The sequence below is a fragment of the Meriones unguiculatus genome, chromosome 1 (assembly GCF_030254825.1).
Source record: "Meriones unguiculatus strain TT.TT164.6M chromosome 1, Bangor_MerUng_6.1, whole genome shotgun sequence".
NCBI lineage: Eukaryota > Metazoa > Chordata > Mammalia > Rodentia > Muridae > Meriones > Meriones unguiculatus.
In genome coordinates this window covers 13,075,425-13,100,261 of record NC_083349.1, presented here as the reverse complement: position 1 = coordinate 13,100,261, position 24,837 = coordinate 13,075,425, and the positions used below count along the sequence as shown (strand labels likewise).

Genomic DNA, 24,837 nt, shown 5'->3' with positions numbered 1-24,837 from the left:
ACACTGAGGATATGAATGAGGATGTCCAGTTGTGCAGAGCAAATGACAGGGGGGCAGGAGCTGAAGGGGCTGGGAAAGTCGAGCCATGCTCATAGCCTGCAGGGGACCACACATCTGGGGACTGCCCAGAAGGACTTTCAAAATGGGTGAATGAGTGAACGAATTAATGAATGTCCGTCAGTACTGCGGTAGGCTCTATAAACAGAGTGGCCATTTCTTGTTTGCCTTGGACAGTTGGCTTAGGCCTGTGGCTGGATATGGCCTGTCCCTCTCAAACCAAGGCTTTGGGGAGCCAGTCAATCACCTGTCCCCCTGACTATGCCACATTCCCTGTGCCACAGAGGATGGGTAATCACAACACAGAAATGAGAGAGAAATTCTATTGTTTTTATATGGAAATCCTCTCCCTCCCTCCCCCCAATAAATAACCCTTACTATATCAGCAATAACATTTGGAAGATTAATCAACTGAGAAATCCTAAGTTGAAAGTGTCAAACTGTTATTTCCCCAGTATCTTTCCAATTGCAGCTGTTGCCTCTGCAGCATGCTCACTGGAAATGCCTGGATCTCAAAAAGTTAACACACGGGCTCCCGCCCAGGAGCTGAGCAGCCTTGGACTAGCTTTGCCTTTCTCCAGGTGTATAAAATAAGCAGAGCTTAAACTCTCATGACTCCAGGGAAGCTGGAGAAGTGAGGGAAGCCCTTGGCACTGGCGGGCCCATGGGGGCCTTCTACAACAATGTACCAAGTCCTGACAGGGTGATCACGTGTGATCAGAGCCACTTACAGAGCAGTCACCACTCCTGAACTTAACCACTAACTCTCAGGAATAAGCTGAGAGGCGGCCCCCCTGATGTTGATGATGGAGCTTTCCCGAATGGAAACAAATGCTTTAAAACGAATTTGGCTCAAAGGTGACCGTGGTGAAGACAGAACAATGCATTTTACTTTTGTGTATGCTTGTGCTGAGTAGGGCATTCGGGGAGGGGGAAGACCCATGCTTTTAAAGTTCCAAGGACACAAACTCCCAGAACACATAGGATGTAGGGCCTCCCAGACACCAGGAGAAGAGGCGATTCTGTCTGAGCATGGAGACAGGACCAGCAGGAGCTACATTGTAGCTGAGCTTATTATGACCCTTGGATACTAAGCAGTTCCAGTCCAGGAAGGCTGGCTCCTGTAACACCAGCAGCGTCCCCACACAGACAAGACTAGAGCAGAGTCCTCTTAGCCCCTGTTACCTCTCTGGAACAATACAAGGCTTCCTCGGTGGGTGCCTTTTTCACAGGACACTACAGATCAGAGCTGTCAGGCAACCAGCCTACTGACACTCAATTGGTAAAAACGACAAAGCTGGAGTTCAAACTCTGGCAATCTGCCAAGTGCCCAGAATCCAGACACCCACATGCCCACAGCTAAAGATCATTAGTCTTGGGCATGCTCCTGTTCCTGAACTTTGTAAGATTTCATGGGGGGTGAGTGTGGGGCACATCTAAACAGACAAACGTCTCATTCTAGGACAAACGGACACACATTTTGTAAATTCCAAAAAATTCACTGAAAAATATTTACTGACTCCCCCAATCCTCAAGTAAAAAAAAATAGCCTTTGCTTCTTTTGGCAGAAGCCAGTGTTAGCATTTTGTGGGTCTGGGACTCTAAACATCCGCATGCAAAGCTTCATTTATCCTGTTCTACCTGGGAAAGGCCTCCTCATCCTTAAAATAGGTTCTTAATAAATATTTGTCCAGTGAGTGAATGAAACAGCCTTTACTCCCCACCCCAAGGGCCAACCTGAGTTTTCTTCCCCCACAACCCATGTTTCTATAAACACAGAGCCCCATTGCCTCAAATGTTTATCAACAGAGAGTCAAGAATATTATGTCCTTTCAGAGAGAGCTCCTTGTTCTGTAAAAAGGGCAAGAGATCTCGGTGGAAGGAAATGTCACAACCCACTAGGAAGAAGAGAAATAAGAGAACCAGGCTACAGTGTTCCTCCGAGTTTGTATTCCTTTGTGTTCTTGTCAAACCAAGGTGGAACTTGTCTGTGAGGGTCGGAGGGTGGGCAGGAGCTGTGACTCGAGCCTCTTGGAGGACAGACAGTCCTTGGACTTGACATGGTCTCAGGGCTTGGAAAGGGGCCGTCCTAGTAGTCCCTGCATAGGCTGTCTTCATTCTGTCAGCCATGCAGATGTGTTTACCCCAAACCCCTCTCCTAAACCCAGGTCTTTCTATGTGAGATAGCAAATAGAAAGGACCCAAACCCCACACTCTGACATTGCCCAACTTGTGTCCTCAAGGTTTCCACAAAAATAGAGCTTTGGAGCTGGGGAGATGGTTCGTTTTGTACAGTGCTCACAGCCAAGGCTGTAATTGAGTTGGTTCTCTAGGACCTTCATGGGGTGAAAGGAGAAAATTAACTCCTGAAAGTTATCCCCTGACCCCCACATGCATGTCATAGCATGACAGTGCCAGCACATTCACACACAAACAATAAATAACAATAAAATTTAAAATGAAGCCTTGCATTAATATGTCCCAAATATTGCTTATTCTTTCATTTTTATTGGAAACTATTGCAATCAATTGAAGAATCTTTAGAAGTCACCCATATCCTGGATCATACTTAGATTAGACTGAAGGAAATAGTTTTCAATTAAGCAGTGATTTTCTAAGCTAGTCAAGTACGTAAGAGGGACCAGAAGTTGATTAAGCATAAAATTCTTAATGCTCAGACTTAGCCTTGCCTCTGAAAATCCCCCTCTTTCTCTGTCTGTGAAATGCCCCAGGGACATGGGTTAAGGCTGAAACTGTATGGAGGAGGCAGAAGCTGGTCTTGGAAGCCTCCACAGGATGGGATGCTTAAGACCTTCAAGGATGAGGACAGGCAAAGAGTAAGGTCCTGAGCAGAGTCTCTCGTGCCTTCCTGAAACCTCTCACTGTGGCCTTATTTGGACATAGGGCCTTGGTAGTTGTAAGCAGTTCAGATGAAGACAATGTAAGCTAGGCCAGCCCCAGGTCCGCTGACTTGTCTAAGTAAGAGGAAGAGACACAATGTAGAGGCTGAGGCAGCCAATGGAACATGTAGCCATAGCTCAGGAAAACCAAAGACAGCTGGGAGCCCTCAGCCCAGCAGCATCAGGAAGGGTGGCTCCTCCCTTCATACCTAAAAAAAAAAAAAACAAAAAAACAAAAAAAAAAACCTTATCTTAATGTTGGTGATACGTGTGTACGGGACTGTGTACGCGAGAGTGCAAGTACCTGCAGAAGCCAGAGGAAGTTATCAGCTGCCTGGAAGTTGGAGTTATGGGTGGTTGGTGAGCCTCTTGACATGGGTGCTAAGATTGAATTTAGGGCTTTTGCAAGAACATCATGAGCTGAAGAGAATGCTTAGTGGGTTCGCACATTTTAAATACAGAGTTATGTATAATCCGCCTTTAGATATGTTGGTGCGCCCAAAGAGTTGAAAACAGGTGTTCAAGCAAAATGTTGTACGTAAATACTCATAACCGTATCTCTTATGATAGCCATTAAGGCAGAAACAGGCCAAATGTCAGCTGAGAACGAGTGGCTAAACAGAACGAGACATTGGTACGGTCTCCAGTTGTGCCAGAATGATTCAGGACACAGTTGCCAAGCTGAGTTATAAGACATATTGCAAAAGGAAAGGGGCCAGACTCACAAGGTCACATATTGTATGAGTTCATCTGCATAAAATAACCGGAATGTGTGCATCAATGGGTGTACAAGGCAGATTGGAGGTTCCCAAGGACTGGGAGGAGGGGTGCTTCATCAGGATGAGATTTCCTTTTGGACTGATGCAGATACGTTGGAACTGGGCACAGGGGATGGACGCACAGCATCCTGTATGACTAATTTTACCTCGACAGGCAAACCACCTCCAGGACTGCGTCAGTTTCCTTCTGTTGCTGTGATAGAACATCACGACCAAGGCAATTTGCAGAAGAAAGGGTTTATTTGGGCTTATGGTTCCAGAAGGACTAGAGTCCGTCATGGCGGGGAGGCATGGTAGCGAGCAGCAGCAATGCCGTCCGGAAGGAAGCTGAGACCTCACACCCTCACCTGAAAGCACAGAGCTGAGAGAGCAAACTTAGAGTAGCAGCAGGAGGATTTTGATTTCAAAGCCCACCCCCAGTGACATATTTTCTCCAGCTGCACCATGGAAAGCTCCCTAGACAGTGCCACCAACCAGGGACCGAGTGTTCAAATGCTGGAGGCTTTGGGATGCATTCTCATTTAAGCCAATACAGGCATCTGTGAAGATATGGTCTGTGCCCTGAACTCACGTAGGACTTTAAACCTCAAAGTTACAAGCTAATGGTATTGGAAGTGTAGACATGCTAACTATGATGTTTACAGGTGGGTTTGGATGATGATCAGATTGGAGCAGGATGAAATATGTACACCCTAGTCCTAAGAGTTGCATAGGTACAAGAGGTGTAATGGCTTGGATGTGAAATTTCCACATAGGCTTGAAGACTTGGTCCCCAACTGCCTGCACTGCTCCAGGATGGAGCCTTAGGCAGGTGGAGCCTCGCTGGAGAAAGCTGGTTGCCTGGTGATGAAATTTCCTTTTGGACTGATGCAGATATGTTCAAACTGGGCACAGGGGATGGACACACAAGCACCTTGTAGGAGCAAATGCCAATGGCCTATACACTTCAGCATGGCTAATTTTACCTCAAGAGACACAGGTCAGGATTTTATCAGATAGTCTCTGTTGCTGTGATCATGATCAAATCGAGTTGTAGGAACAAAGGCTGGTTGCTAGGGGGACCAGGTTTATAGCTGGTCCCATGCTCCTAGGCCTTTCCCACAGTGATGGACTGTACCCTCGAACAAGGATCTAAAATATATCCTTGCTTATAGTCAGGTATTTGGTCATTGCAGAGATAAAAGTAACACAGGGAGAGACAGGCAGCCCACTGAAAGAAGTAGCCGGGTACTCCCACTATGACATGATACAGTCTGGAGCCTTCGGTGGAGAAGACATCGCCAAATCACACCATAATGGTCAGACATTTTATTTCCAGAACTGTAAGTCAAAATAAGCCTCTGTACTTTACAAAGCCTTGGTTTTTTTTCCTCACAGCAATGGAAAGCTGCCTAACACAAGCACATACTCTGTTTTGGCATGAAGGACACCCTCCTTAGCTCAGGATCCAAAAATATCATGGGTACTAATATTAACGATGGTGAGACATGCCTGTTGAGTGCTGTGTGGTACTTCCTAAGTGCCTGACCAATTTTCTCAACTCCCACAACAGGGAGCTAATAGGCTCTTATTTTTCCTTATTATTAAATATTAATTATGATTATTTATTATATAATTACACATAATTTATATATAATTATTATGTATTATTATGATCCTTATTTAGATCATCTCAATTTTTCAGCTAGGAAACTTGAGGCACACAAACACTGAGACCCTTTCCAGGTGAGTGGGTAACACTGATTCCTCTCCAGGAATCAGACGAACACTGTGGGATATGATTGAGCCGTTGGAAACCTACAGAATCTCCCTCTAAGTGCTCACAGAACACATATCCCCCCCCTCCATCCCTACAAAGGCTTGGGACCTAGACATGTGTCCTTGTCTATATTAATCCCAAGTCTTGATTAAATATGAGTCCTTCATTCCGAGGGCCCCATTGTGCTAAATTACACGGTGAGCGTGTATTGCAAATTGCACACATTATGAGAAGTCGCTCGGCAACATCTATACCAATTAGGTTGGGATTTCTTTAGCTATAATTTTAAAATGCTGGCAGGACTCCAGAGCCCTCTGTCTGCCTGTGAATAGCCAAAAATGGGTGGAAGACAATGTATTTTCATTTCCGAGCACTTCCAAAGCTTACCTTTAAAACTGCTGGCTAAGATAGCTGCAGCGGTGGCTCAGCTGTTAAGAGTGTAGGCTGCTTTTGCAGGGGACCCAAGCTCAGTTTCTGGTGTCCACACTGGGCAGTATAACTACCTGTAACCCCAGCTCCATGAGATCTAATGTTCTTTCTGGCCTTTCCAGGCAGCCTCCCTCATGTGCACGCACGCACATACACACACATAGTTAAAAAGGATATATTTTAAAAATTGCCTGCTAACATGATGAGTCACTTTCTCCTTTTTAAAAATATTTATTTTAATTACATATGTGTGTATGTATGTGTGTGTGTGCATACAAGTGCAATGCCCACAGAAGCCAAAATAAGGCATCAGATCCCCCTGGAACAGGAGTTACAGGTGTTTATGAGCCACCATAAATAGAAATAGACCCCTGGTCCTTTGCAAGAGCAACCAGTGCTCATAGCCCTAAGCCATCTCTCCATCCATCCCCTTTCTTTTTGTTTTTTGTTTTTGTTTTTGTTTGTTTGTTTGTTTGTTTAGCTCACACTACTCTCAGGATAGATGGAGCAGAGTACAGTTTAAAAAAAAGAAGAACTCAGAATACTTCAGAACTTTCAGTGTTCATATTGTGTGTGTGCGTTGGGGGTGTTATGATGTATGTATGCATTCATGTAAGGATGTGTACATTCAGGTCCAATGGCGTATGCATTTGTGCACACATGTGTGGGGGCCAGAGATCATCAAACATTTCACATCTGATTTTTGAGACAGGCCATCTCATAGAACATGGAGCTCATTTATTAGGCTAGACTGGCTGTCCACTGAGCCCCAGGGATCCACCTGTCTCCTCTTCCCTACTTCTATAATTACATCTGCAGTCCACTTTTATGTAGGTGCTGGGGATTTGAACTCAGTTCCTTGTGCTTTCACGGCAAGCACTTTACTCACTGATCCATCTCCCCAGCTCCAGTGCTCTTGTTGGCAGTGCATTAGGAAAAAAAAGTTTTAAAAATTATTTTCTTTAAATAAAAAGCGACTACCAGCCACTATCATTAGGAGACTACAAACAATCTCACCTACCACCCTCAGAGCCATGCACTGTGAGCCTGTTCACAGGCAGTGTCCCGCTGAATGCCAGGCAAGAGGCATCAGGCAAGTACAGGGTACCTTACAGAGGTCACCTTTACCTCTCAGCAAGGAAGTGTCAAGCTAGGATAGGAACCTGGCATCCGACTGGAAGGCCACTCTGCTTCTTCATCCGTGAGGATGGAGGATGTTCTCAACTGTGTGTGAAGAGATGAGACTCAGGGTGCCCCAGTACTGCAGAGAGACTTGATGTAGCTCCATTCATCCACCCATCTCCATCCACTGACTCAGCTGCCTGGGCATGTCCCCTGTGCTGCACAGAATGTCCAAAGAGGGGCAATTGCTGAGCGAGCGTGGGCGGCTGCCCTCCCTGCGCGCACAGTTCTTTTCTTGGCAGTGCCCCAAACCCACCTGTCCCTAGCTTTTGGGACCCCTGGGACTAGAATGTAATGCTCACCACCAACTCTTCCTTGCAGAGTGCTGCCTTACCTATGGGAGTCTTTGAAGTTTCCTCCCCCATTCCGCCCTCTGGATGGCATCGCTGTTCCCAACTCTCCTATAGCCCTGAGGTTGATAAATGGAGCACTTGGGAACAGCCCAGGCTTAGCTGCAAATTATACAGCCACAGCTTGCCCTTCCAATCCAGGGCACATCCACCATGGATTTTGGAGGCATTCTGTTGAGCATTTGGCTGCCAAGAGCTGGAGTTCCGCCCTCAGCACAGCTAGCTTTCCAGCAGCCAGGCTCTGCTGGGTACAGCAGCTGGGGCAGGGCTGCCCTTCAGCCTTCGGAGAGCAAACCAGAGGGAGCGCTGACTCCCACTGCCCCTTCCACACCAGCTTATTTGTAGAGGACAGAAAAGAGAAGCCCTGGCCATGTATACAGAAGCTCACGACAGACCATCATGGAGCTGCCTCCTGTCTGACCAATGACATGTGGCTGTTTTTTTTTTTTCCACTGTGGCTATTGTCAACATTTCTTAAGCCTTTCTAATTTTTATGTAACACCCCCTCACCGTTGTGTCTGTTCTGCACCACAGTGCATTCACACTCGAACCCTCACACCCGCGATCGGCACTCACACTCCTGTGTGCACACCCCGAGGCTTCTCTTTAATACAGAGCAGCTTCCAAGGATCCCAAACTGACAGGAAGGGAAGAGAAGTCCTGTCTCATCCTGTTGTCCTGCCCAGCCTTTGCAAACATCCAACACAGTAGGGCACACATTAAAGTCAACTACAGATACCACTACAGGTGTTCTGTATTTCTGGACAGCGACCTCCATGAATTCCAGCAGGATTCTGAGAGTGCACCATGGACACAGCTAAGACCTTGGGTGGAGAGCCAAGAGGTTGTAATGCTTTCTCAGCCTTGTAGGGTAAAGACTGGGGTTCACCAATAACCTGATTTAAAGGAACTACCATGTAAAAGGAAACCTGGTGTTTATTCTCAGCAGGAAGGCTGATCTCATAAGCCCCAGAAACACTTCACAGGTAAGCCGCCGTCTGTGCTTACCCACATGGCAGTATCATTAGCAATTTAAAAAACAATCTGAACACTTTGCAAATAGTTTCTGTTAGAACACATGCTATTCAGTCAAAAGAATATAGTCTTAAGCCATAAGCAGTATGCTTTTAAAAAAGAGAAGGAAGAGGAGGAAGGGGAGTAGGAGGAGGAAGAGAAAGCAGTTCAGCTAGGGAAAACAAACCAAAAATCAAACAGAAAAATCCAAAACAACAACAAAACCAAATGAACAACAACATAACCCCTCCTCTTCCAGTGAGGGAATTTCAAATCGTGTCTCATTCCACTTCATGTTCCTAGACCACCTTCAACATTTTCATCTCGGTCCAAATATGTTTGTCCAAAAGGCTAAACCTCTCCTCTTAGCTTAATGGACATTTGTTTTTTTTTTGTGTATGTGTGTTGTTTTGTTTGTTTGCTGGAGAAAGGGTTTCTCTGGGCATCTCTGGCTGTCCTGGAACTCATTCTGTAGACCACAGATCCACCTGCCTCTACTTCCCAGGTGCTGGGATTAAAGGTGTGTGCCACCAACACTCAGCTGACAGTGGTTCTTAACACTTCACGCTCAGGAGCAATTGCTTACATGTGAGATAGCAATTTCTGGGAACAAGAAGGCACCAACAGGCTTGCCTTATCTGCATAGTGCTCAGAACCCGAGGGCTACAAAGGGCAGCTTGAGCTTCTGCACACAATGAAAACTGTGAATGAACTGCCGTGAGGTTTCTGAGTTACTGAGTACCAACATTAGATAGTCAATTAAAACTGGTTGAAAAGGCATATGTTGAGCCAGGTGCGATGATGCACTCTTGTAATCCCAGCACTCGGGAAGGCAGAGGCAGGTGGATCTCTGCAAATTCGAGGCCAGACTGGTCTACAAAGTGACCCTAGAACAGCCAAGGTAACACAGAGAAACTCTATCCTGAAACAACAAAACCCAAGGAAAACAAACAACAAACAAACAACAACAACAAAGCATATGTCTCACAATGTGAAGCAGTAATGGAAGGGGCATTCTGGAAATCTCCTTTCCCACCTGTATTGTACGTCTATGAATACCACCTACTCAATCCCTTCCATTCCTTCAAACCCATGTTCCCAAGCATGTGAGGGTCCCCAAGCAGGCTATGGAGGCACACGACACTCTTTTTTTTTCTTCAGATGTTCCCCTTGTTATTTTCCTTGGAGCTGTTTGGCTGCTGGTATTTGCACTGTCACCAGAAACCAGGGCTGGTTGTGATGGTGCATGCCTTGAACCCTAGAAGACAGAGGTCAGCATGGTCTACATAGTGAATTCCAGGCCACTCAGAGATATGTAAGACCCTGTCTTAAAATGAAACTAGAGCAAAAATACAGGAGGGAGAACTTACAAAAGGGAGTATTTATTGAAATAAATGCTTCAAAATAAATTCAACACTCACAGCATCACACTGATTTTTTAAAAGAAGTTTTAATTAAAAAAAGAAGTTAATAAAAAAAGAAGAAAAGATGCCATAAAATAAAATACAGGGCCACCCTAGTGGACAGCACCAACAGTGGGGTTAGAAGCTTTCTACCTACCAAGCTTAGAGAGGAGTGGACCTCGAGAAGTCCCCATTCCCAGGACAGGCTGGATTCACAGTCCCCAGGGACTAAGAAAGCACAACAAAAGGTCTGTCATGGGTTCCCCTTGGGGTTTTGACTCAGCTCTCAAATGAAAGTCAGCACTCACAGTTCATCTTCAAAGGATGCTTGCTGTGCCAGGCCCGCTGAACTGCCACACAAAGTGAGGAAGACATGAGGCTAGGAGCCTCCTAGGGACACGGCTAGTGTTTCTTCTTGAGTGTGATCCAGCAGTTTTTCCTTTTATTTTAATGCGCACTTTTAAATCAGGATTATACTTTTAACAGATGCTTGATCTGATAATAGACAGTGAAGTATCTTGGGCTTGGGGCACCTTGCCAAAACTGAAACTCTCCATCCATCCGTTGACTTACAGCTCTCACTCCCCTCAGCTTAGAAAACACTTCTATTCCAGGCACGATGTGGCCTTGGAGAGATAATTTCTCATATCAGAATCATCTCTCACCTCTCCCACAGCACATCCTAAAGTAAAATGGGAAATAAGCTCTTGATTTTACTTCTCATCCTGCTATCTGGAAGGCTGGACCATCTCCTCTGAGGGAGCCATTCTTCCTCTGTGATAGAGTGGAGCGTTCTTCAGATAAGGTCTTTATTTCAGATGCCACAAGAAAACCGCATCTTGGGGCAGTAATGCTGGCACACCCCAAATGTGAACGGACAGCTCTAAGGCAGCATCAGGCCTTGCAGAGGAAACAGGGATGCCCCTGACGCCTGCAGTGAATCCTTCCAGGAGAGCCACTCACTCCAGTATCCTATAGTTTTATATTTTGAGAGACTATTACCATTCTTTCAAGCAATCTAGGCACTCGTTTTAATTTTATCCTGAGAATCTGAAGTACTGTGCACTGAGTGTTTTCCACGCTCCATGGCGACACTGCATATTTATGTGCTCTGTTTCCTTTAGCTCACTAGTATTTCTGCCTCCATTAAAAAAAAAATGTACCAAGTCTCTGGTGACCACATAGGCCAACAGGGGTTGTCCAGAATCATTCTGTGTGGCAGGGACAGGGAACAGGCTTCTAATGGCCGGGGAACAGCCTTGTGGATGGGCTGCCTCAGGCACTTACTCATCAGCTGCTAGAGTTGCTGTCTTGCTTTCCTCCATGGCTTATATTATCACATGGGTTGTCTGTAAATCCATTTATTTTCTGAGAATTCTCTTGCCCATTCATTTTCTGTCTGTAAAGGAAGTCTGAAGCAATCACTGAAAACCACCTCTACTGCAAACCACCAACACCGCTGATTGCAAGGGGATCTGAGATCCCTTTTATTCCCAAAGGGGGCCATTATTTCCACTGGTTGCCATGGTGATTGCTGCAGTATTGCTGCTGTGTGTTCAGTTCGCAATCGCAGTCACACCACACACTTAAATCAAGCCATTTGCTTCACATGGCACAGGCTTTTCTGAAAACAAACACTTCGTCATGTACAACATCATTAAGTGGACTCTTAGCTCCATCCCACAGCGTTGAAGGGCAGCTCAGAGGACCATGAGTGTGCATGCTGGCATAAATGTGATGGATGCAGTGGGACTTAGAAAAGGAAGTAACATCTTGAAGTGCATCAACTTAGTCCCTGCATTAAACGGTTAGGGAGGACATTAGCACCACCATTGATAATATGAGAAATAGTTTTTAAACAGGAGAAGCAATGAAATAAGAAGGAGTAGCTAGCTACGTGTTTTCTTGTCGGAAAATCCTCCATATTCACTCAGCTCTAGTTTTATTCCTGTGGCTGTGACAAAGCACCCTGACCAAAAGCATCTTAGAAGAAGAAAAGGCTTATTAGGCTTACGATTCTAGGTTACAGCCCCATCACGGAGGGAAAGTTAAGGCAGAAACTCAAGGCCCTAGTAACATCACATCCACAGTGAAGAGCAGAGAAGAGCAAACACCCATGCTATCTGCTTGTTTCTTTTGCTCAGATAGCCTTTTCTCCTCTTACACAGTTCAGAGACCAGCCTAGGGAATGGTGCCACCCACATTGGGCTGGGTCTTCTATGACAACTAAGAATCAAGACAAACCTCACAGATCAATGTAATCTAGACAATTCTTCAATGAAGGTTCTCTTCTCAAGTGATTTTAAACTGTGGCAAGTTAATATTTAAAACTACCCATCACACACTCTTCAGTGAATAAGCTTGCTTCCCCCATTGCACATCAACACTTTTCAATGAATAGGCTTGATTTTCCCCATTGCACTCAGTCTCTCTCTCCCCCCCACACACACACCTCAGTCTGTGTCAAGAACTCTACCTTAAGAAATATGAAGATTATTGTACTTCTCAGCCTTCAGTGTCCTGCCTTCTTGAGAGATGAGCCACTCAAAGGCTGAACTGGACTTGAACTCTAGGACACTGATCCTTTGAGTGTCTAACCCAGGGATTCAGCTTTTGGGTAGAGTTCTAATGCCTTAGCCCAACAGCAACTACAGAGGGCAGGGGGAGCTACCTTGAGAGTGGCCACTGAGAGCCTCCCTTTACTCTTCCTGCCAATCAGGAAGAGTAGCCAGCTTCTACTCCCACTGGAGGAGTTATTAAAAAGGGAGCAATACTGTGGGGCTTGGATATTTGATACCTGCTATTTGAAAAAAGCAGGTAATTGTGAAGCAGAATTCCAATAAGGAAAACATTAAATCTAAGTTTGATGGAAATTAAGTTAAACCAGTTTGAATCATTTTAGTTGTGGGAGCTCTCTCTCTCTCTCTCTCTCTCTCTCTCTCTCTCTCTCTCCCTTCTTCCTTTCTTTTATTTTTGCTTTGTGTCACTCACATCCTTTTCCTGAGTCCTCTCCCCATGGCACAACTGCAGACTGAGAAGTTTTGTTGTTTTAGAAACACAAAGAAAACATTCTCCACATAGGAAAGAATGCTGTGGGGACCTCAGATGCAGGCTGCCTTCATAAATGGACACACTTCTTACAACATCCACCCCAAAGAGAAATGAGGGTTGATACATTTACAGTAATTCACAGCAGCCTAGCACGCCAGCCCTGCATCTGGCCAAACAGCCTGCCTCCTTCCTCCTCATTAGATGTGTTTTCATGAGCACGGCTTCTGACAGGGAGCAAGGCTGAGAACAGAAGTGGACGCTCAGGTCATGAACTGGACAGTCAGGTGTTTATCAAACTATCCTCTATTCCAGTGGTGCAGATAGAGCAAAGGGAAGCCATAGGCAGATATATTCAGAAGCAGACCTTACACTTGGAAAGGAGGCATCTGATGAAGCTGGAGAGATGGCTCAGTGAGTAAATGACTTGCTGTGCAAGCAGGAGATCCTGAGTTTGAATCCCAATACCCATGTAGAGAGACCAGACGTAGTGCTGGTCTATAACTCTAGTGCTGGCTGGGAGGGTGGAGACACATGAATCCTGGGGCTCCCTGACCAGCCAGTCTAGCTGAAATGCTGAGCTCCAGGTTCAGTGAGAGACACTGCCAAAAGACAAGAAAAGGAAAAGAAGGAAAGAAAAAAGAAAGGAAGTGGAGAATGATAGACACCCTCCCCCCTCAATATTCACCTGCCTTCACGCGAGTTCAGGCACAGGCATCTGCACAAAGTATAAACACACACACATATATACATACGCGTGCACACACACATACATGGGGAGAGAGAGACAAAGACAGACAGAGAGACAGAGACAAAGAGAGAAAGAGAGAGGGAGAGAGAGAGCGCATTTCGAGTGGACTTTAACACAACAGTTAGAAAGATGGGAAAAATGGGGCTAGCCTGCCCATTTCACACCTGTGTCTGGGCATGCACTCTGCCCCCAGCCCCCACCCCCACCTGTTCTTTAGTGTTTACTTTCTATGGTAGAAGCAGGTTCTCTTCTTAACATGCAGTTGTCTCCATGTGTGTCTCTAGCCCTTTAAAATGTCTTTGGTGACATACCTGTAAAGTCACAAGTTGCCAGGCAACAGAAGCTCCCAACACAGCACATCCTTCAAGAACCTACTCCTTTCCCAATAATTACACATCATTCACCACTCTATGTCCACTCTGGGAATAACATGGGCCTTGATATCACTCTGAAATGAAAAGTCAATCACACTGATTCCTGGCAACAGGATGTCCACGACATGAATTTTCCAAGTGAAATGAGACTCACCCCAAGGCTGACATCTAACACAGGAACAAGCCAGAGGCGGATGGCTTGCTGAACTCCGAAAGAAAGCTCCCTCTTTCATGCTAAGACACATTTTATAAATAGAGGTCAAATCCATTTGGTTCAAGGTGAGCTAAGATAACTTTTTAGTGTGTGCATGCGTGGCTAGGATAAACATGGACAGAATGTTAAGGGAGGCAAAGAGGGATGATTAGGTTTATAAATGGACTATTTTCCTCTGACACTCAGTGAACGTAGGTGGTGCTTCCTGTAGCTACCTGTTATTACCTTCAAAAATTAATAATCGAATGTTGCAGCATCATCGGCAACTAGGTTTCCACGTAGGTGCTTAAAATAACCAATTGCAGATGGTGCTAATTAAATCATGGAAGCCATGGGTACTGTCCAATTCTACAACTCATGTTCAGTGATTAGCCATCATGGGCAACTTTGTGCTGCTCTTTGACATCTATGACCTTGAAAATATGCAGGCCTTGAGAACATAACTGAAACCTCATTTTGAACATTTAATGTCTATTTAAAGATTTTATTAAACTTTTAATCGTGTGTGCATGCTTGTGTGTGTGTGTGTGTGTGTGTGTGTGTGTTTACATGAGTGCAGCTAACCTTGGAGGCCAGAAGGGGGCACTGGATCCCTTGGAGCTAGAGTTCTAGGTGGTTCTGAGCCACCTAACATGGGTACCATATTTGAAAACTGAGCCTCCTTATCCCCCTCCTCCGCCCTCTAACAGGAAAGTGGGGTCACCTCCAGTTACTCCCCACACAGTTGCCCAGTGGTGTAGTTCTCCACCATTCCGCTCCAAGAGAGATGTTGAGAGCTTGCTGGATGCTGTTAGAGCCATCGTGGGCTGGAGGCCTCTCCTGCCAGCAGCTACACCCTGCCAGCATGGAAAGAGACGCCACAGCACTGATGCCAAGAGGAGGCTTTTTCTCTTTGTTAAATGAAACCCCCAGATGGTTCCAGGGCCTTGTTTTTGGACACAGGTTCAAGCAACTAAACACATCAAGACACAGGAGCTCAATGCTAGTAAGCAGCTTTGATCACCGGGCGCATCGATTAGCTCTTTGAAACTGTGGAAGTGGGAGTTGGCAAGACAAGTGGCATCAAAGCTCCAAGTTGAACTGAAAAGTGTAGTAGTGGACTGATTGGCATGGATGCTGGCACAAAACCAGAGCGGGGTGCTTCCTTGTGATTGAGTGAAGAGACCTGGAAGTATCAACATGCCCACCTGACTCTGGCCTGCAAAGTCACAAACAGCACAGTAAACTTGGCTGTATCCTCCAAAGAGGTCACAGGTGGTACTGACAAGGACCGCTGAAAATTGCCCGAGACACATGAGGTGTTAGTTAATCTCTCTTTCTTTCTTTCTTTCTTTCCTTCCTTCCTTCCTTCCTTCTTTCTTTCTTTCTTTCTTTCTTTCTTTCTTTCTTTCTTTCTTTCTTTCTTTCTTTCTTTCTTTCTTTCTTTCTTTCTTTCCTTCCTTCCTTCCTTCCTTCCTTCCTTCTTTCTTTCTTTCTTTCTTTCTTTTCTTTCTTTCTTCCCCAATTCCCTGGGTATGCTATTGCCATCAGCATGTGGTGTCTGTGTGTCTGTGTGTGTGTGTGTGTGTGTGTGTGTGTGTGTGTGTGTAAGAGAAAGACAGAGAGAGAACGAGAAAAAAAAATCTGTCTTGAAGTCCTGTAGTTTCATGAGGAAAGGACGGACAAATACAGGAGGTCTAAAGAGTGGAATGTGTTTCCATGATAGTGGTAGGTCGGGGGGCAGAGCATCAGCACTGGGCTTTGGGTCTTGGGCTTTGGGTGTGACTGGACAGGGAAGACTTTTCCAGAAACAGATAGGGAATCGGGGCTACTAGACTCTAACTGCAAAGGACACGTGCTCTTGTTTCTACCATCCCCATGGGTGAGCACACAGCCAACTGACCCCCGACTCTGCACTCCCAGTGCTGGCTCCAGGGGGTGTGTGATCAGAGAACTCCCTCTGGTCCTACTCAGGAGAGCCCTGTCTGAAGGCCTAAGCCTCTGAATGGTTGCTTTGAAACCCATTCTAAATCTGTTATCTTTTGAGTCTGTGTTTTGCAGGTAAAAAGGGCAGTGGTACACATTCTAGGAACTTGATGTCTTGATCCACACTGGGTCCACACTCCCTGTGGTCCATCTTCTACTGTCTGCCCCTCCCCGAATTGCCCTGCAGAAAACAGGCACAGGAAAGTGGAGGTTGTGTGGCCTCCTTCCTCCTGCCAAGTCTAAGGCCTGAGAGTACCCCGATGCCTGAGGGAGTATGATATTAAAGAGAAGTAAAACAAATAAAACAAAAGCGATTAGGACGGGTCCAGAGGGAAAACAGAAAAGAAAGAAGCTTTTCTTCACTGCTCTTTGATCAAGTGACCCGGCATTTGATGCATGCCTGCCTTATTCATGGTGAGTGCTGCCCTGGGCCGGGGAAAGAATGCCCTCTCCCCATGCCAGTCTGCTCATTTGTTCACATATTCACAGATTAGTTTTCAAGTTTTCTCAGATCTGCTAGGTGCCGGGCAACTCCTGGGGACTCAAAGACAATGAGTTCATTCACCAGTGATGGCCCTCACCCTCATGTCACTGTCAGACGGGATAAAATAGATGTTCCTCTGCCCAGGGGCAGTGATCCGACCAAGCATGATTTAAGTTATGATTCACATAGTATAGAATATGTGGATGGAGTAGGAAACAGGAAATAGAAAAATAAGCATTTCCTTCAGCTGCACTGCTGGTTCCGTGTCAGTGGGCCAATGTCCTGGGGTTTGCCTTCTCCCTCCCTGTGGTATTTCATTCTCTTTCAGCAATGACCTTAAAGGACACATTTGACTGTTGGCCTGAGGACATCAGACATTCAGCCCTGTATCTTAGATCCCTGACAGGACTTTGTCTTTTGCCAAATCTAGGTTGGAGGTAGCAGGTTGTCCATTCCTTTAACCCTCATGGCTACTGGCTTTCCAATTAAAATACAAAAACACATCACAAGGACACAGCCACACGCATAACAGACACATTCAGAGAGTGCACCGGAGCACAACCAAAATAAAACAAGTCTCACTTCTAATCCCTAAGAAGTTTAGAAGGTCAGCACACTTGGGTGAAAGATGGAGGCTGCTGTCCACGTGACTGCTAACAGCCGTCTGGAATGGAGGCGTGGCTCTCTGACCAGGGGTTAGCGTTGTGGAAGAGAATCTCCCGTCAGTTGCTTTTCTAACCGTCTCTTGGGCTTGTGGTACAGATCTAGATTCAGTTGTGGTCCCCATGGTTCCGTAGGCTTTTTAGGAGGACCTCAAGTTTCCCACTCAGCATTTGCTTCCCCATGAGGCATCTGGATTTCTGCTTCGGGACTTAGATGCAGGTAGATCAGCTCAGGGAGGAAGGTTGTTTGTTGCTGCAGCTGCTTCTCTGTTAGAGTGTACATGTGTCTCCTGGGCTCCAGCAGGCACACCTGTCTCCTCTGCTCTCCACCAGTGCCTCCTGAGCCCAGACTCATGGTCAAGGACAGATTGGCGTATTGGGGGAAGGGAATGGTGGGAGGAGCTCAGTAATAGAACTCTTGCCTAGGGTGTGTGAGGCCCTGGTATCAATCCCCCAGCACCAAACAAACAAAAAGCAGATCATTTTCAAAGCAGGATGCCCTCCACTGCTCCCTTTGTAGTTTTAGGACTCTTCACCTGAAGCAAGACTGCTTTCTGGTCCATTGTTTCCACTGAAGTACAGCTATAGCTTCTTTTCAATTGTCTTATTAATAACATTTACTCTGGTCTTCTTTATAAACATTTAGTGTACATGCATATCAATGTGTGTGAGTGTAGTATGTGTGGTATGTGTGTGTGTGTGTGTGTGTGTGTGTGTGTGTGTCAGAAGACAAATAAATTGGAGGAGTTGGCTCCCTCCTTTGATCATGTGCCACCAAACTCCCTTCATCAGGCTTTGAGATAAGCGGCTTTACCTGCTGAGTCATCTCACTGGCCCTCATTGCTGCACCTGCCACTGTTTCTTCATAACCTACCCCATCTAGCTGGCCACTTGTCCTGTTCATCTTCCTGCTGCCTCTGTGAGCCCCTCGGTGGCTGCGTTTATCACCCTCATGGATTCCCAAGTCCTTAGGTATCACTGTTAAGTATGACGCTGGGCTCTCACTGGTTTGGCTGTAGGGGAAAGTTGTGACTGCTTATCCTGGCCTCAGTGCTCAGACCAGGAAGGAGAGTCTCCTCAGAAAGCCAGGGTGGTCCACATTTTGGTAAGCTCATATAGGAGTGGCATTGGGTGAGAGTTCGGTAAGAGGGGGCCGAAGAGAAGAGGGGCTGCTCTTGAGGATCAGGGTACTTCTGGTGTCATGACCTAGCAGAGCAGACTGAGCAGACACACAGGGCAAATAACAGACACGGAGGAAGAGCTACAAACATGGGGAGCAGATGCTCCGGCCAGGCTTTCCATTAGGGATGCCTAACAGGAGGCTTTCCAAGGGTCTCCAGATTAACAGTAAAAACCCTGAAAACTGCTCTTAAAATTACACAGCTTTGAAAAACACTATGATAAAAGAACCAGATTGGGTGTTTAAGAGGTAGTCTCCTCTTTAGAGAACATCACAGTCACGCAGCTGTCATTTCCCGGGGCAGGTTAAATGCCATCCCTTCAGGGACATGACTGTGTCCCTTTGTCGCCACAGCTGAGCACCACATTGCTCAGTTGATATCAAAAATAATGTTTTAAAGGAAACATGACTTAATAGTCAGCTCGGCAGGAGGAAAACACACGGCCGCGGACAGTGAATCACTCATTAAAAATTAAATCAATCCGCCCACAACAGGAAACAGCAGAAGAGAATGTCAGCGCTGGCTTCATTTTGGAAGGAAGCCAAAATAGGTTTGTGGACTAGAAATTCCTGGGACTGATGGTGTGTTAGGAACCTCTAACATCTCAACAATATACTTTTTTTTTTTTTTAAATCTGACCTCTTCCAAACTCACCAATCATCTGGGGGCGGGGCAGGGCAATACTGGGTGTCTAGGCATATTAACTGGGCTTCGCAGTGAGCCACACCAACAGATGAAATAAAACACCTTGGGCTCCAAGAATGATTCCTGATTCCATAGACTGGCCCTCAGGACGGCGGGGAGCCACCCTTTTGCTATGCACTGCTGGGGCGGAAGCCCATGAACCTTCTGCACACTGAGCAAACCTTTAACTGCCCAGCTGCAGCTCCGGGTCTACTTTGTAAAGTGGAAGTTCACAGAGCCCCATAATTTGCCTTTTCTTCTTGCTGGTTAGAGGCAGAATGGGAAGAAAACTGACTGCTTTTCAACTAAAAGTTTTCCATTAACAAAACCTTCCTTATGTGTTTCCTTTTTTTTTTTTTTTTTTCACAGACTGGGAACAAATAGAAGTGAGCAGAAAGGAGGGCCACAGGACAGCTGCTGTCAAAACACAGATTATCAACACAAAGATAATAATTTACAACACCCCAGTGGGAAAGAGGACTAACATCACAGTCCACAGTCATGGCTGATCACAGCAGTCGCTGTCTGCTGGGGACCTCTGCCATCAGCCCAAATCCAGCTATCTATCACAAAACTTTGTCTTAAAGAGACCTTTGTAAAAATCCTTACCCAGTCATTCACTTTAGATAGGAAGTTGTGACACAGGGGCAAAGAAACAAATCTAAGTCATTTGGCTCTCTCAAACAAAACCACCAAATTATTAGAGAACTTGTCTGCACTGGCTTACCTGGTGCCTTTCTCCGGGTCTCCTCTAAGCCCCTGCGGAGAGCCCACCTTCGTTCCTGCTAGAGCAAGGCCTCAGACATTAGCCTTGCAAACTGAATCAGACCTAGAACCTAACACTTGTTTTTGTTTTAATGAGTGTGTGTGTGTGGGGTTCATGCGTGTATGTGTGTGCGCCTGTGTGAGTGTGGGTATGCATGAATGTGTGTGAGGGTGTGATGGAAGCTTCTGCTCATGTGGTCAAGGGTCTTCCTCAATCACGCGTCACCTTATTTTTATCTATCTATCTATCTATCTATCTATCTATCTATCTATCTATCTATCTATCTACTGAGACACAGTCTCTCATTGAACCTGGGGCTCACTGATTTGTCTAGACTGGCTGGCTCAGGAATCTTCTTGTCTCTGCTCAGATTATAGTTGTGTGCCACCACAACCAGCTTTTTTACGAGTGCCAAAGACTCAGGTCTTCATGTTTGCACAGTAGGCACCATACTGAGTAAGTCCTCTCCCCAGGCCCCCACAGCACTTAAAAACAAAACAAACCCCACAAAAACTGTATACTACCCTGGGCCTGCAGGAGATACTGATAAACATTAGTGAGGGAGTGGACAGGCTGTGCTGGAAGGAAACCTGGGTAGGGTGTGAAAAGAGATTAGAAAGCTGAATTTGGTTAGCAGATAACACGTGGAAATCTTTGGGAACCCAGGCCAAGATCAACTTGATGGTCACAAGGTTGTTCCAAACTCCAGTGATCCACCCACCAGCCACAGGTGCAACGCAGAGAACGTTTTGATTTGTCAGTGTGCTTGCACATCTGTAGAATGATATTTTTCATAATGGAATCCTTTCTTTGATCGTGTATGACCTCACCTCGGGTGATGAGCAGGAGAACTGACTGCTGATTAAGGAAGAGAGGGACTCTGCCAGTTAGAGGGACACTGGAAGGATGCGTTGATATTCTTTAATGGATTTCAAACAACTCTGTGATTGATTTATTGGTCTGCTATAGGAAACGGGCACATAGTTCATGTTCAAGGAAACATATATGGGGACTGGAGGAAGGGCTCAGTGGGTTAAGAGCATAAATGCTGCTCTGGCCGAGGACCTGAGCAGTTTCCAGCACCCATGTCAGATGTCTCATAATTGCCTATAGAGCTAGCTACAAGGGACACCTCTGCCCCCCTGGGTACCTGCACCATATGTGAACACACACACACACACACACACACACATGGGGGGGGCATGCAAACTATAATGTTATCAGGTTGCTAGCTCCCACAGATCTTACTGCCTGTCCTGTTGACTTGCTTTTTCATCGTGGGTCTGTTTTTCGTCAGTCAGTCAGTCAGTCAGTCTGTGTGTGTGTTTGCGCGCGTGCATGTGGATGATGTAGAAGCAGAGGCCAGAAGAGAGCCTAGGTTATTCATTCTGTTCTACTACTCTCTGCCTTATTCAGAGACAGTTTCTTTTTGAGTGTGGAGGCAGCAATGTCTCTGCCCTGTACTGGGGTTACAGATATGTGACTACACCTGATTTTTTATGTGGTAAATGGGGATTTGAACTCAGGTCTTCAAACTTGTGCAGCTCTTACTCATTGATTATCTCTGCAGTGCCTGTTCTGGTGGAGGTGGCAAAGCACACCTAGACTGTTTCCAAGCATGTATGAGGCCCACATGAGATAATAAATTTGAGGATGCTATACAAACTGTCAAGTGTCCTATATTGGATGCACCTTATAATAAATGAAATTTGAGCTTTAAGCATTTGATTTTTAAATCATTTAGCAAAACAGGAAACAGACCAAGACTTCATCTCCAAATAATAATTTTCACCAACATGGGAATGTTGTTTTTCATCTGCCACTAGGAGCTGTGGCAGCTTTAACAGGCACACATCTCACTACGTAGCCTAGACTGGCCTTGAACTCACAGCAATCCTCCTGCCTCAGCCTCCCACAGTCTGGGATCACAGGCATGAACTCATTTATCTGCATTTATCTGCCTCATTTATCTGCATCGTTTCTCATTGTAGATCAATTTGGGGAGTTGTCTGGAATCAGTTTAACATTCTAGTATCATCAACATGTTCTTAAAAGGTCACGGAGAACCAATTAGCCCTCACCACCGAACAGCACAAACCCAATCTTTCCTCTTGTGTTTGCTTATTTCTGTTAAACTATACAGAGAACCCACAATGCTAAGCCTTTCTGTTCAGCAATTCCACGGGGATCCCTCCTATAACATTTTAAATACCTTGTATTAAACTTCACAATATATTGGGTTCTGAAAAGTCAGTTCAGATTGGCAGGTTTTGAAAAGATGCCATCTAATCTGTTGCTTGATGTCCCAACTGCTGTGAGACACACTCTGTTGGTAGAGATGCCATGAGAGTAAGTTCCCACAACTATGTATCTGCCCTTCCACTTGGCACCTGACCGTGTTCCTAGTTCAGAGGTCAGTGGATCTGAGAATTCTCCCTGTAACTCATACCCACAATGGGACTCATACATATTTTTCTTCCCCCTACTGCACTGTGAATGATATCTCTCTGTCTCTCTGTCTCTGTCTCTGTCTCTCTCTCTCTGTCTCTCTCTCTCTCCACACACACACACACACACACACACACACACACACACACACAGCAGCAGCAGCAGCAGCAGCAGCAGCAGCAGAAGTAGCAGCAGCAGCAGCAGCAGCAGCAGCAGCTGGTGCTTTTCTGTTGTTGCTCATAGCATCTGTTCCTACCATCCGGGTTCTAAGGACAGAAAAACCTCACAGGGCATGGGGGCCTGGCCTCCTTCACCAAAGACAGACGTCTTAAACCTATGCCCTGCTTCAGGTACCTTCTCCTCCTTTCTCAGTGCGCCACTTTAAATTACAGTTCCACTTCCCAAGTCCCAAAAGATGGTATCAAGAAGGCCCTCCTGATGATAAAATGGGTGGAAATCGTTTGGGTCACCATAAAGGGTAACTTCGCCTTTGATTGCTGGTGAGATGATGGCCCCCAGACCCCTCTAGGCCAAAACAAACACAGCTCACTGCTAGGCCCAGTGCATGGCTGGCAGCTGGGGCTATTGAAGGACCAAAATGGCTCTGGAACAAACTCAGATTTTTCTGCACAGGGCTGGACAAAGTTAACAGAGGTACTTGCTGATTTTCATTTAGCCTTGATAGTATTCTTTAACATTAATTTGGGGTACTTTAGAAATTATCTGATAAGCAAGCATGACAGAAATCCAAAATGACAAGAAAGGCTCCCCTCGGGTTCCCTCTTTACCTCTTGTCCGACTGGGATGATGCATGGCAGCCATCCTGGCCCTGGGGAATCCATGTTTCTCTGTCAGCTGAAATGGATTTTGAGATGAATGTCAGGGTCTGCCACGGGCGTGGTGACAGAGACAGGAGTTTATATGGAAAGCGAAGTTCCTTTTTCCCTCCAGGTGGAAAGGGTGACTGATGGGGATTGCCTGCCTTGCTGTGTGACAATAGACTTCCTACCAGACTTCTCTGGGAAGCACTTGTAGAAAAAAAAAAGGTGGAAGCTCCCTAGGGGATGGGACTGGAAGGCCATGAGTCACCCTCAGTTCCCAGAGTGCACTCTGGGCTTTCATGGCTTCCAGGGGTCAGCAGTGGAAGGAACTGCTCATTGCTTCCAGAAGCTCCACTAATCTGGGAGGAAGCTCAAGGAGCCAGGAACTAACAGAAAGCCTAAGTGCATGCAAAGGGCTCACAGGGGACAGGGGCCACACACCTCACAGAGCTGTGCCTTTTTCCTGTGCAGGGCACACTCACTCTTGCTCCTTCCTGTGATTCCAAAGTCCGGATCAGAGCATGCAGCTCCTGCTCTGCCTGCCTAAGTCACTCCAGACTTCCACCCAACAGCACTCCCACCTCAAAGACCAGGGGCAGGAGCTAGTCTTTGAAGATCTCAGGTTATTGTCCTGCTGTCATGGCTATTTACACCAAAACCACCAAAAAGCATTGACTCAGAGGAGAAACTAAACATGATTTGAAATGGGAGGGGATGAGGCACAGATCAGTGAGGGTGAGCTGGTGAATGCCCAGCTGTTTCATCGCCTTGGTATTTCCATGAGCCAATATTTATTTTCACTTGGTCATGGCCATCCTCAGGTCTTAAAACAGAGACACTCCTTGAGTCTGGAGAATGTATGTAAGCCTTAATTATTTGTCTCTCATAAATTCTTAGCTCTCACATTCCACTGCATTAGATTCTAGGCCACAGGAACCCACCCAGCTGTGACAGATGAAAGACATTTGGTCACAGATAAGGATGAAAGAATTACTTCTACCAGTCTATTCTTTTGTCCTTTGTCTTGTGTGTGTGTGTGTGGGGTCTATGTGTGTGTATCAGTTCATGGGTGCATGAGCATGTGTGTGAGCCTATGAAGAGGCCAGAGGTTTACATCAGGTGCCTTCTTCTATTGCTCTCTGCCTTTTGCTTGGAAAGGATCCCGCACTGAGCCAGGAGCTCACTGCTTTGCCTAGGGCAGCTGACTACTGAGTCCCCAGGGTTTGGCTTGTCTTTCCCTCCCCAGTGTTGGGATTTCAAGCTCCACTCCCAGCTTTTCATATGCTTGTTAGGACCCGAACTCAGCTCTTCCCATTTGCACAGTAAGAACTTTATTAAGTTTATTGTTAAACACCAAAAGAAAAGGGGTAACCTTGCTTAAAAGACTCTTCCCAAATACTGGCTTTCTTTTTTGAAAGCCGGTATTAGAATAGTTTCTTTTTTTTAATGGAAATTCAAGGATGATGCCAACAAAGTGAAGGCCTTTTGACATAAAGTATGGTGCCTACACATACCAAGGCTCTTTAGAAGATGGAAACTGCTGCTTTGATTCTGTGATGACATTAA

At 45.9% G+C, this 24,837-nt stretch overlaps 1 protein-coding gene across 2 annotated transcripts in view; it reads right to left on the bottom strand.

The window, feature by feature from the left end:
* The window catches only part of Ptpre (protein tyrosine phosphatase receptor type E), a 145,277-nt gene that overhangs the window by 54,474 nt on the left and 65,966 nt on the right, over window positions 1–24,837 (bottom strand). The window contains exon 3 of one of the 2 annotated variants that reach the window (XM_060381450.1): window positions 23,239–23,305. The exons of the other annotated variant lie outside the window; for it this stretch is intronic. The gene's annotated coding sequence lies outside the window, so the exon portion shown is untranslated. The remainder of the gene's footprint in view (window positions 1–23,238; window positions 23,306–24,837) is intronic. 2 annotated transcript variants of the gene reach the window in all.